The 14,377-nt window shown below is 36.4% G+C and overlaps 1 long non-coding RNA gene across 1 annotated transcript; it reads left to right on the forward strand.

Annotated features, from left to right (window-relative positions):
* Positions 1–202: 202 nt before the first annotated feature.
* LOC128652013 (uncharacterized) lies at positions 203–13,111 on the forward strand. Its single transcript, XR_008401246.1, has 4 exons — positions 203–257; positions 3,211–3,269; positions 4,876–4,948; positions 13,060–13,111. It is a non-coding gene; the product is annotated as an uncharacterized LOC128652013 (long non-coding RNA).
* Positions 13,112–14,377: the final 1,266 nt, after the last annotated feature.

Genomic DNA, 14,377 nt, shown 5'->3' on the forward strand with positions numbered 1-14,377 from the left:
AATTGTCAGGTAACAAAAGACATACACAATTTATAAACATAATTATAATTGCTAACGTTTCCTTTAACATAGACAGTACAAATCCATGTCTTAAAAACAAGTGACACATTTACATGTACAGTATTACAATGTTCACAAAGGCTCTCTCCTCTCTCAGGCATATGGTGGGTTTTTGGCTCTGAAGATGCTTGCCATTTCTGAAGGACAGTTGGCGTGTGGTGTAGTGGTAGCTCCTATTACCAACTTTCAGCTACATTGTAAGTATTTGGTAAATTGGAATTCCGGATATTGTTACACACACATTATATGCCGGCCTCCTTGTCTAAAGCTTAATTATAAATTAAATTGTATTATACATATTACGTAAATATGTGTTAAAGGGACAGTCTACTGTAAAATTGGTTTCCCCTTAATGTGGTTCCATTTACATGTTATACCAGCTGCAGATTTTAAAATGCATGAGAAGTTGTTGCTTTTGAGTTATTTTTGTTTTTGAAATAGCTTTTTCTGCTAATTGAAACCACACTCCAATACAATGGGCGGAGCTTGTAGGGAAAACAAATCTCTATCTTCTCTGTCTAATTATTAACACAAAGTCCTCCTTATCGTATTTATCACTGTTTATTCAAAGGTCAATATTTAGGTCCCAATTCTAAAAACGTAGCCAGGATAGATGTGGTTTTCCATGCCAACACTCGCCCCTTTTTTATAGAATTTCATGAGAGCTGCCCCTGCGAGTGTCAGTGTGGAAAACCACGTCCAGCAGAGCAAAGTTTGTAAAAGAGATGTCTCTAAAAGAGATTATGACCGCTTTCTGCTATGTAAAAGTTCACAATGGAGGACAAAGTATACAGGGAGAACCCGGCGTATGTTTAGACTTTAATTTTATGGCTAATACAAATCAATTTATGCTGTGTTAAGCCCACTGTACGTTAAAATCACTGTTATTTTCGTATGCATAGGTTTTCCTTTCAGAGTAATTAGTGTTTTGAGTATTTTGATAAAAACTTGCTTTAAATTTGCAAGGAGAAACAGTGAGATGTGTAAAGAGAAAATGTTTAGAGAATGACCCTGGAATTTGAGAGACAATATCATACATGCCCATGGAACGCCCCCCAAATAAAAACCTGATTATGAATATTTATGGGTTTTTTGTACACCCAGTGTACTTAAATTACGATTTATGCTTTGCATATTTAATTTGATTCATTCCTGTGTAATTTGAATACAAAATTTACATTTTTGATGAAATACAATTCTTGGTGAACAATTTTGTTACAATTTTTGATGCACCTTAACAATACAATTGTTTTGCCTGTGTATTTGTGTGTGAATGGTTAAATTATTTGTTTTGTATTTTTAAATTAAGATTTTCATTGTGCACTTATTTTTTAATGTATACATCTCCTTCCCATAGGAGGATCCAGTATACATCCCTTAGGGCCCAATTACCTAAATAAAGGTCTCTTAAGGTCTCTGGGCTGTCGAGATTAATTAAGAATGCTCGCCAATACTTTTAATTCACTGGGTGAATTATCTAAAGCCACTTTTTAGCCTGAAATCAGTGTGTCTCGCTAAGGGGCATATATTGCACTTTCCTATGGGAATGAGAAATTACAAAAGTGCACAATAAAATCGTAATTTAAAAATTATACAAAACGAATAATTGAACCATTCACACAAAAATACACAGGAAAAAACTTGTATTGTTAAGGTTGAGAGTTGAGACCTCTCATTATTTCTATGGGAGAGAGCTCGCCACTTGCAGGGACAGCACATTTTCTTTGATAATTGCACCAAGACGGTAAGGGTAAACGTGGTTTTTCACATCGTTTGCTTTAGAACTTTTGATCATCGGCCCTTAGTGAGACATCCTGTTTTCAGGGTAAAAAGTGGCTATAGAGAATCCCACCAGAGAAATAGAAGAACTGGTGAGCATTCTTAGAGAATCTCTCCAGCACAGAGACCTTTAGAGAATTGTGTTCTTACAGAGAACAATGGAAAATTAACATTAAATAGCACTTCTCTGTCACAGCCTCCACTAGGAGTATTATTTTTCATGTAAACTTTCTGGTTTACTTCTTTTTTTTTTTTGTAACCATTACTTTTTTAATATAGGTAGGGATGAAATAAAAAAAATCAGCTATCTCAAATGAGAAAATAAAAATTGGTAATTGGGGAAACAATATACACTGTCCTTTTAATAGGAGTGGAGACAATTGGCTGTATGAAAAACACACAAAATGTGCTGGTTCAAGGGATTATTAACAGAGGTTGAACACATTTAATGGCACATGAAGCCCAATTTTTTTTATTTCATGATTATGACAGAGATACATTTTTTAAAAAGTTTCCAACTTACTTCTTTTATGAAATGTACTTTGTTCTCTTTGTCGTAAAGCAAGTGGGAAGGCTCATGTAGGTAAGCTCAGGAGCATACATAAGTCTGGAATACTATATGGCAGGAGTTTTGCAAATGTATATAATAAGTATTCTTGCAAGAGAACTAGAAGGCAGCTGTGTTTACTACCATGTGGTGCTCCAAACACAAGTACCTCACCTACCTATGTATGATCTTCAGAAAATACCAATAGAACAAAACTAATATGATAATATGTAAATTAAGTGTATGCTCTGTCTGAATCACAAAGAAAAAATGTGCGTTTAACAAGGAGATATACTGTAGGTTATGCATTGCACAGCAGGTTTTAATGTATTGGATGGAATTTTTTTATGTTAGGTATCAGTTTTGGTTCTATGATGGTGTTGAGGGGTGCTATGCATGTGTAGCACCCCAATGCGTTGTGAAGGGCTCCATATATTATGTGACCACCTTTGTTAGCCCCTCAATTATTAAGTTCTAGAATGGCCATTGTGAGGTATTCTTATCTGGATAGTAGCAGGTTTTTATTTTATCACTAACTGATCATGACAGTCCCACTAGACATCTATTATAATAACCAATCAATGTTGTAGGTAAAATTGATATTAATTTACTCATATTTATTTTATTTCATATCTGATTTTTGTAAAAATGTTCATAAGTAATATATAAAGATAAAATATATTTCTTAATGTTTTCATTGTGATTCTAAGTAATGTATAAGGGATAACTTAGGTAACTTAAATAAGATTACATGGATTTGTTTTTATATACAGTTCATTATATATGTTTGGTAAATCTTATTGGATATTTTGGTTTTGGAACAGCAGCAGTCATTTCTGAGAGATACCTAGGGATGCCATCTCAAGAAGGTTCGGCTTATACGGTAGGTTTTGGAGCACACATCTATCCCTAGTATATTTATAAGTTAAAATAAAATGCTGGATTGATTACAATTAACTTTCCACAGTAAATACACTCATACATATTCATGAAACACATATTATATACCCATTCTGCCATCCCTACTAGAATCCCAAAGTACTATTTATTTCCTTATGAGCAAAAACAGAGCTTCATAAAATGTAAAAGGGATGTGAAAGTCAAAATTGAACGTTCATGTTTCAGATAGAGCATGCAAATTTTAATAGACTTTTCAAATTGACTTCTGAAAATTATTTTTCCTTACCAGCTGAATTTGGAGCTGAGTTTCTTGTATGATAACAATGCTATATATTGATTGTAAAAAATCTGCTGCCACAAATGAGTTTTCAACAGAAAAGCTCCCAAAAAGGACTTTTCAAGTGTTAAGTGTCTGTTTTTGAAATAGAAACTGTGAGGTCTCCTGAAACTGACTCATACAATAGCCCATTCACACCTCTTAAGGTTACCTCAAAGCTCTATTCATGGAACCACTTTGTTTACTCGGCAAGGAAAAACATGTGTGACATTCACCTATTGTCATCAAAAGTCCCCCTCAACATATGTATCTTTCCAGGATGGCCATATTACTATAGGCACTTCAGGTTACCTACATCTACAAATTACATTATTTTATATTTCAAATTTGATTGTATTTCTCACTTGCATTGTCGTGATCATCACAAACAGTACAGGCGTTATTAAAATCGGGTTTTTACAGGAGATCCCATAATCTTTTATGTTATCTAGATGGGTAGACTGTGCACTGTTTTTCTATTGCTATATGGACGTTTAACAACTTTCACAATGATTCTTTTAAACAATATTTATTTCCCTTGTGTGTTAAAGGCCCAGTTCCATTTTGGCATGAACTGTACAGAAAATTGCAGATACAAGACAAGCCTCCATGCATCCTAAATCCAAACTAATTTACAACAGTGCATATATTATTCATCTTGTAATCTGGAATAAGCATAACTGACAGTGACTTCAATAATGTATGCACTGTTGTGATCGGGTTTGGTCAACATAGCGTGCATGGAGGCTTGTACCCTATAAAAAGTCATTCATAATGTCTGCAATTTTGTTTAAGCAGGAAAAGTACAGCAGTTATTTTGCTACTTTTCCAACATCTCTTGTTACCTCCCTGCAATCAGGTACTTTCTAGATGCCATAAATTATATTAAAAGTGTATTCTATGGATAATCAAAAAGTTAATTTTTAGGGCCTGATATTCAAAACCTCGCTGTTCAGGTTAGATATTCTAAGATGTTTCGTTGGTACGGCAAGGCCCTTAAAAAAAATTAGAAACACAAATTTTAACTTAACAAATTTTTATGTTGCTATGTAGTGTACTTTATGTGAAACAGAGACTCCTACATTATAATACAAGGTCTACAAAAAATCCCAAAGTTTTTGCGTGAGGTTTTGAATATCAAGCCCTTAGTCTCATCCTAGAAGTGTGGATGGAGAAAGCCATTAAATACAGAGCATATAAACTGAGGTAAAGATGAGACAAAATACTGGGAAGAAACCAAGATCCTAGAAGTTTATTTTCCCTTTTTCCATAGATGGCCTCTGTTCTAAATGATGTTCAAAAACTGAAAGAGCATTGTTTTCTACTTGTTCATGGAACAGCTGATGGTGAGATTCTTGCCTGTGTAATGATTGTACAAGTGCATGCAGGGAAATCATTCGCTGAAGGTCATCATAAAGCTATGTTGGAGTCTATTCCAATCCATTAGATGAGCTGTATTGTGTGCTTTGCATGGTTTTTGAAGGATTTTCACAATCAAAGCTTTTTTACAGTCCATCAGAAAAATTGGTTATTGAGGGGTGAATATAAATTAAATATTACATGTAATTATTTATATATAAAACATATACATTAAAATGGGCATGCATGTATATAAATACTTTAGTAATAATGTAATACACTTCTTTCCTCTCAGATCTATTCTACCTGTTGCTCCCAGTGGATTCGTACCTAAGCTAAAATTAATTTATTTTAACATGAAGGTTTATTTAAAGTTCATTAAAACATCAGCTGTGCACATGTATTCACATGAAACCATACGGTAAACAGAATGATGCTAATGACCCCAAAAGAGCAGTTTAATTCATTCAAATGGTAACTTTTCTAACTGATTGGAATGGCTTAGAGTTGCATGCAATGTTTTTGTATAGTAAATTAAAAGGTATTGGAATGGGGGTCTTTGCTGGTACCTTTGTTGGTAAGCATGACAGAACCAAAGACTAACAACATGTTGTCATAAAGAAACCAACATTTTATATTATAACACTGTAAAGCTGTGCACAAACATATGTACACATACATATACATACATACACATTCACATATATACATACACATATAAAAATCCACATATACACATCTTTGAGACCTTCCCAGTGCAACACTTTATCATGGCCCGAATGGTGCCTAATGCATCTGTTTCTTCGCAAGCCTTCAGGCTCGCCAGAAACAGGAGTTAAGAAGCAGCGGTCTTAAGACCGCTGGACCTTAACTCATATGCCTCCTCTGAGGCATCGGACAGCAATCCGCCCAATCGTGTACGATGGAGTTAATTGGTACCCCTGCTAGCGGACGATTGGCCGCAAATCTACAGGGGGCTGCATTGCACAAGCAGTTCACCAGACATTGATAAATCGGCCCCATATAGTAATTTTCACTCACCGGCCACTTTTATGTACACATTGTCAATTGCTTGGTAACACAAATTGCTAAACAGCCAATCACATGGCAGCAACTCAATGCATTTAGGCATCTAGATGTGGTGAAGATGACTTGCTGAAGTTCAAACCGAGCATCACAAATGGGAAGAAAGGGGTTTTAAGTGACTTTGAACGTGGCATTTTTGTTGGTGCCAGAAGGGCTGGTCTGAGTATTTAAAAAACTAATGATCTACTGGGATTTTCACACAGAACCATCTCTAGGGTTTACAGAGAATGGTCCAAAAAAGAGAAAATATCCAGTGAGCGGCAGTTATGTGGGCTAAAATGCCTTGTTAATGTCAGAGGTCAGAGGAGAATGGGCAGACTGGTTGGAGATTATAGAAAGGCAACAGTAACTCAAATAACCACTCGTTACAACCAAGGTATGCAGAATACCATCTCTGAAAGCACAACATATCAAACCTTAAAGGGACAGTCAACACCAGAATTTTTGTTGTTTAAAAAGAAAGATAATCTCTTTATTACCCATTCCCCAGTTTTGCATAACCAACACAATTATAATAATACACATTTTACCACTGTAATTATCTTGTATCTAAGATTCTGCTGACTGCCCCCTTATTTCAGTTCTTTTGACAGACATGCAGTTTAGCCAATCAGTGCTCACTCCTAGGTCACTTTACGTGCTTGAGCTCAATGTTATCTATATGAAACACTTGAACTAATGCTCTCTAGTGGTCAAAATGTATTCAGATTAGAGGCAGTCTTCAAGATCTAAGAAACCTCCTAGGTTTAGCTTTCAACTAAGAATACCAAGCGAACAAAGCAAAATTGGTGATAAAAGTAAATTGGGAAGTTGTTTAAAATTCCATGCCCTATTTAAATCATGAAAGTTTTTTTTGGACTTGACTGTCCCTTTAAAGCAGATGGGCTACAGCAGCAGAAGACCACATGGGGTGCCACTCCTGTTAGTTAAAACCGGAAACTGAGGCTACAATTCGCACAGGCTCACCAACATTGACTAATAGAAGATTGGAAAAACGTTGCCTGGTCTGATGAGTCTCGATTTCAGCTGCGACATTCAGATGGTAGGGTCAGAATTTGGCGTAAACAACATTAAAGCATGGATCCATCCTGCCTTGTATAAACGGTTCAGGCTGGTGGTGGTGGTGTAATAGTGTGGCGGATATTTTCTTTGCACACTTTGAGCCCCTTAGTACCAATTGAGCATCATTTAAATGCCACGGTCTACCTGAGTATTGTTGCTGACCATGTCCATCCCTTTATGACTACAGTGTACCCATCTTCTGATGGCTACTTCCAGCAGGATAATGCATCATGTCACAAAGCTCAAATCATCTCAAACTAGTTTCTTGAACATGACAATGAGTTCACTGTACTCCACAGTCACCAGGTCTCAATCCAATAGAGCACCTTTGGCATGTGGTGGAACAGGAGATTTGCATCATGGATGTGCAGCCGACAAATCTGCAGCAACTACATGATGCTATCGTGTCATAAGGACCAAAATGTCTGAGGAATGTTTCTAACACCTTGTTGAATCTATGCCACAAAGAATTAAGGCAGTTCTGAAGGCAAAAGAGAGTCCAACCCGGTACTAGCAAGGTGTATCTAATAAAGTGGCCAGTGAGGAGGGTGTGTGTGTGTATGTGTGTATGTATGTGTATATATATATATATATATACATTTTATTGTTTTATTAATAAATCTGTGATTATTTTTGCATTTCACGTCTCAGACTGATTCCTGGTACCCTGATACGTGCTAACCTGCTCCTCTTCTTTGCAAAGCTCTGGCCGCACTCAGGAGACTTAGCATGGTGGCTCCAAAGGCCTTCACTAAAGGACTTTCTCCTTTAGTGCTGGGAGCCGCTGCACTAAGCTTCCTATTAGTGTGGCCGGGGCTCTTTGAAGAAAAGGAGCAGGTTAGCGCTGCTCTCCAGCACGCTAAAGGTAAGTATTTAACCCCTTAAAGGTAATTTAAAGATAGAGAATGCATACTGGTGATAGAGAGAAAGACAAATAGAAATATATATTTTATAATAACAATAAAAAAATTCAGTGGGCGTGTCTGAATGGCGATCTGAGAGGTCACACTTCCCAAAGCTCCAGCTAATATGCCAATCCACCGATTATCGGATATATCCTACAGTGTAATTCTCTTCAATTATCCTACTTTATATCACTATTCTATAGTGCATCACATTAAGGGTGACTTCGCTGTATTCCTGACGCTGGAGACTTGGTACAGACGGTAGAGGCCTAGAGCGGCGGCTCCCAGACAGCGGTGCTTCCCCCCACGGTGTACCAAGGTAATTAGCCACAGCTGATCATCCCAGCAGCTCTGCGCGATTCATGTCAAGCCCACACCATCGGCGCCAAGGGAAAAGAGGCACCCAAATTAAAGTGGACTGACTCCAACAAACATTAAAAGATTACGCCTGAAAATGACCACCACATGGGAAATAAACTTGCAAAACCACCTCAATAAATACTTCGAAAACTTTGAGTTACTTATGCAGAACCTAATGGACAAAGCCCCAATGGATTACTTGATTAACAGATGCACAGGCAAAACATCACCGGAGCTCCCTGCAATAGAAGAACCGATAACCCAGCATGCCGCCATCTTAACTGAGGATACACAAACACCAGACCCACAATCAAATATCCTAAAACAGGTGAAACCGCTTTCCAAGACATTGTATCAACCTTATTACAAGATGAAACCCTACATCTCTGCTATGACCACTTCATGCAAGAGAAATCTTTATAGTGCCAACAGGACAATCCTAGAATGCACCGGGGGTCCATATAAGTTTTCATATAAGCCTCACCGCTGTCCGTGCCCTCATGGGAGCTTGGGGGGGGTTCCCCGATTGTCTCAGATACTGAGGGGACTCACTTCTCATCTAACACTATCTCAACGGATGAAAAAAGGACGCTCTTGTCTGGCATGCTGCAGATTTATATAATACAAAAATGAAGCAAGTGGTTCAAAATCCTCCTGGCGATCTAACATTGGTACCTTACCTCAGACTATTGCACATCTCTTATACTCATCTTGGGCAGGGAAGTGTCTATGGAATGCTTAAACAAGTACCCTACCTGCAAACAAAACCTTGTGGCTGATTAAATATTTGTTATAACCTCATAGCTATCGGTAATATAATAGACACTGTTCTAGGCTATAAAGTTATACCTAAAGCCATGTTCTGTTCTATCTTTATATAGTGTTATGTTGGTGTACATTCAATATTTTATTTAAAACTATTTCAGCAGTCAGTTTTACGTAAGAGAGCTATCAGATTCTTATTACTGTTACACCCATGTTCAACTGTTTAGTTTATGCACTTAGATATCCCATATGAGAACAGGGAAAGCTATATCTCTAGACTCTAATGTATGCTTGTATTCTAATTGTATGTAAAGAAGATGGTGCACATATTTCTAAAATGCTTCGCCCATTAACCAGCGGCTTGTGGCCGGAGCCGCGGAGAGGGCGAAAGTTTATTTAATTTCCACAAAGAAATGTCTCCTGTATTATTTAAGTCAAACATAATCACTCACTTGTTTTCCCTACTAACAAAACCTTCAGTTCTTTGTCCACCATTGTTTCCTACCTATCACTGTCTATTAAATGGCAGCATTACCATGCCAGAATAAAGTTATATCAGTAGGCCTTGGGATAGCCACGTTTAACTCTCTTATATCTCCTTACTAACTGATCTTTTATACATCACTCCCTAGCACAGGATTTATACATCTAATCCCAGAAAATGATTTGAGAATGGTGCTAAGAATATCTTAGACAATTAACATTTGCATCAGCTTTGGCCTATAGGTCATGTGCATTATAACACCCAGAGTACATGGCTTGATTTTTTGTTTTCCTTATTTATCACACATCCTAAAGCAAGGCCCAATTCTTATCATGTTATGTATGTTTTACTTTTTGTTTCATCTTTATTGTTTAAATCAATAACCCCTTGTCCAGAGCATTAACCACAGAGGCCCAAGAGCGGCCCGATTGATCCTAAAAGGGGAAAAAATGGGGACTTATATACTGTTTATTTACATGGGGTGAAACTACACGGGGTGCAGAGGTCGCAATTGCAACTGGGCCCCGAAGGGTGGGGGCCCTGCTTTAAAAAAATATATATTTTTTACAATAAAAAACGTTGACCTGCCACTGCCTGTACTGATATCATGTGAGTGTGACATGATGCTTCACTAGTGTCTCTGACTACAGGGGTTAGTGTTTCTGTTTTACCCATTGGTGTTTATGTATGTATGTGACTGTGTGTGTATTTATGCATGTATGTGTGTATGTGTATGTTTGTGGAACCAGCAAATTACAGACCTTGTTACTACAGCATGGGGGGGCAGGGTATCTCACTGTGACTACTGTGGTCACTTTATAAAGTACTGGGGCGGGTAGGGTCAGGCCAGCCATCTCACCGGCAGATTACAGACTGTGTCACTGACTCACTATATACAGTACTGGTGGGTTAAACAGTGTCACTATATACAGTAATAGGGGGTCAGACCATCTCACAGACTGTGGGCACAGGGTATCTCATTTTGCATACATGTAATCTGATTCCCTTTTTTTCTGTGTTTTAATTATATATATAAAACAAAGATATATATATATATCAAATTCACTTTTTTTTTGGGGGGGGGGCCCTTCTTAGATTCTTGCACCTGGGCCCTGTGGTTTCTAGTTACGCCTCTGTTATTAACCATTGTTGTACAGAAAAGATATATATGCCTGATATGTATATTACTTTATATTTTATTTTTAACTTGTATATGTATCACCAGGTCCTCAATAAAAAGAATATATTTAAAAAAAGAACATTGGAATGCAAAATATGTGTAATATGTGTAATGCATTTCTGGTTCTTGCAATTTAGGTTTTATGAGGTGTCAGGTTAGCACACCTGATAATTTAGTTAATCTTAAGGCGTGTTACTGAGATATTAAATATAAAAAAATTATAGTAATTATTACAGATAATGTAAAAAATATATATTATTTAGAATTTTTTCACAGTATTTATAATAATTTGTAATTTATTAATATTTTTTAAAATGTTTTATTTAATATTTCTATTATGTGCCTTAAAGGGACAGTAAACACTTTGTATATAATTACCTTAATCAAATGTTGTAAACCTGATGAAACGTCTGCAACATTTGAAATATACTAGTTCACATTGTATTGTGTTGGATTCTATGTTCAAACTGTGCATCCAGTCCGTTAAAAATGCCCCCCAAACTCAGCCCCTAAGGATCTTCTTACCTTGATTCCATATGCTCCTCTAGTAAACGACTCACAAATAATTTGTTCTGTCCATGCACGGACTGTTGCGCTTGCTTGATCGGATTGTCTCACACGTGACTTGCCGAACTTGGGCAAGCACAACATCTAGGGGGAGTAAAAAATCCGGAACCTTCAGATAACATATTATATCAGATAATATAGATTATATTGATTTTTACTAAATGGCAATTACAGTAAGGGGTTTTTAATATATGAATAATATAAATGTAATAATACAAGGAATAATTTTGCAGAGGCGCAACAGGTTGAGCAGGAAGTAGAACGCTTCAGATAGAGTCTGCTATTTAAAGTGTTCCCTTTGCTCATCCAGTAATGAAGACAGGGAAATACATTGCTGTGCGCATGCGCATCGCCGTGTGAGTAGCGTTTCTATGTCATCTTCACTGCATGATGGCACAGTTGAAAGCCTCGGGAATGAGACAAGGTTTTGAAAAAAAACATTGAATGTTGATAAAGAAGGTACAAGGAAGAGGCGTTTGGGGGCCATTTTGGAGACAGATAAATTGATGATTACATTAGGGATATTTATGGCTGCTGCTCTTCTTCACTATAGGGGGTATGTGAATAATGATTGAATGGTTATGGATTTTTATAATAGATAGCAATGTTAGTGGTGTTTACTGTCCCTTTAAGACAACTAAGTACACCTGTACACCTGTAGCTTATACTTACCTTTATTATTATTATTCTTTATTTGTAAAGCGCCGACAGATTCTGCAGCGCTGTCCATGGGTACAAGGGTAGCAGTACAATTGAGAAACAATACGATAAAAGAAAAAAAATTTAACAGACAAATACAGGGGGAATTGAGGGCCCTATTACCGTGGGAACTTACAATCTAGATCGGATCGTCTCACACGTGACTTGCCTTTAGTGTTAAAACTTTGCTATTTTCCGTAAAATAATAACAAAAAAGGCATTTCAGCTCTATATGGCAGCCATATTTACAACAATGTATAACATTGTTACAAACACTGCTGCCATATAGTGCTCGAGACATGAGCGCATTCCTGAGCCTACGTATGTATTCTGCTATGGAATGCAACAAAGATACCAATGCAAAAACACACAAATTGTCCCTAAACTACACCAACTAAATGGATAGAAAAGAAGGAAAACACATATACAGTTGTACAAAACTTTAGAGGGACATTAAACACTAAAAAATACATCTACATGTTATTCTCAGACTATTGTTTTCTTTCAATGCATCATTCTATCTAGCATCTATTTAAAGTTCTATTAGCTGTTTAAATATTGACAAAATCAGTGTAAAGTTTTAGTGTCTATAAAACAATTGCAGGCTTTTTTTTATATATACACTATTTATCATTTTATATTACCAGCTCAAAGTGATTTATGTCCCTTTAATAACAATGGTTAATACACAAGAGTTAACCTTAAAATTCTATTAAAAAGAAGTGCAGTGATGCATTTGTACACTGCTCTGTAGTACTGTTGGACTTAAATGTATTAAACTGTTTGATTTTGCATCACTTGGGAAACCTGCAATAGAGTTGAGGTTATTCTAGAGAACAGAATCTTACCATATTGTATTAGAAATCATATCCATAGAATAACAGGATTTTATATTTTCTTACATGATGTAAGCTATTCCCCTTAAACAAATACAGGTCTCTCATATTACTAATTGTTCTTCCCTTTATCTGTCGCAATCACTTTATGAAGCCAACGTACATTTCCAGCATAGCGCAGAACTCATAAGCCGACTGATTCTAACTGGGGCGAACATTACCAGCAGGGTACGTATAATAGCTTTTGTTTCTGTAATATGTAAATCTTTTAAACTTGCTATATCAGTTTCTGCAGGTATAATAAATAGATGTGCTTCTTTTTTTAAAGACATAGAAAGGTCAAAAATGAAATGTGCATAGGTGCATTTCAATTTACAATAGAAGCATTTTTGCAATATACTTCAATAGCAAAAATGTTTCAAGTAAAAGTTATTACCGTTTTTCTGCACCATACACAAATATCCTTTGAGGGCCTCGTGCACCAGCATTTAAATCTCAGAGAGTCAGCAGTATTTTGTATGACACAAATGACTACTTTAGAAGCAATACACACCACTGCCACCTCTCTGAGAAGGTGAGGTGTTCGAATACTGGTGCCCAAGGCCCTCACAGGATATGTGAGTATGCCACACAAAAAAGTCATCACTTTTCATTATTGATGATGAAAGTATACTGCAAAAATGCTGATATTTCAAATTGAAATGTACCCATGCAGATTTCATTTTTGACCTTTCTATCCCTTTAAGGCACCAGAAGTCTTCTGTTTCTACTTTTCATAATTAATTAATTAATTATTTTTTTTGCAGTGTCATGAAAAAGTGCCAGTTGTTTGATTCCCAGCTGGGCTGCCAGTTAGTAGTGGCTGGCAGCCAAATCTGAAATACCAAATGCTGCAATTAAAAGTTTTTTAAAAACTGCATTCTTTGCTGAAGAGATACCTGGGTTAGTGTCTGTAGCATTATATGTCAGGAAATAGAGTCTTGCAAGTGGATAATATTCTTGCAAAACTGCTGCCATATAATGCTGGAGACACATGCTCGCTCCTGAGCTTTTTCAACAGATGATACCATGAGAATGAAGAAAATTTGATAATAGAAGTAGACATGTGCGTTTCGTTCCGAATCAAAATTTGGCCAAATTCGGAGATTCAGATCGATTCGAATTTCCAAATTACCCTAGCAATGAAACTTAACTAATCCGAATGCATTTGTACCGAATAAATCTGAATTAGTTAGGATTTATTCGTTACATTCGAAATGTAATATTCAAAATAGTATTTCTAGTCTACAACTGTGTTTAATAAATGTCATCGAATTTGAATGCTACATTAGAATTCGAATGTAACATTCGAATTCGAAATAGTATTTCTAGTCTAATACTGTTTGAAATAGTATTAAACTTCCGAATTTACGATTCGAATCTGAAACGAATACATCTGAATACATCTGAATTTATTCGAATCCGAATGAATC

Source organism: Bombina bombina, chromosome 3 (assembly GCF_027579735.1).
Source record: "Bombina bombina isolate aBomBom1 chromosome 3, aBomBom1.pri, whole genome shotgun sequence".
Lineage (NCBI taxonomy): Eukaryota > Metazoa > Chordata > Amphibia > Anura > Bombinatoridae > Bombina > Bombina bombina.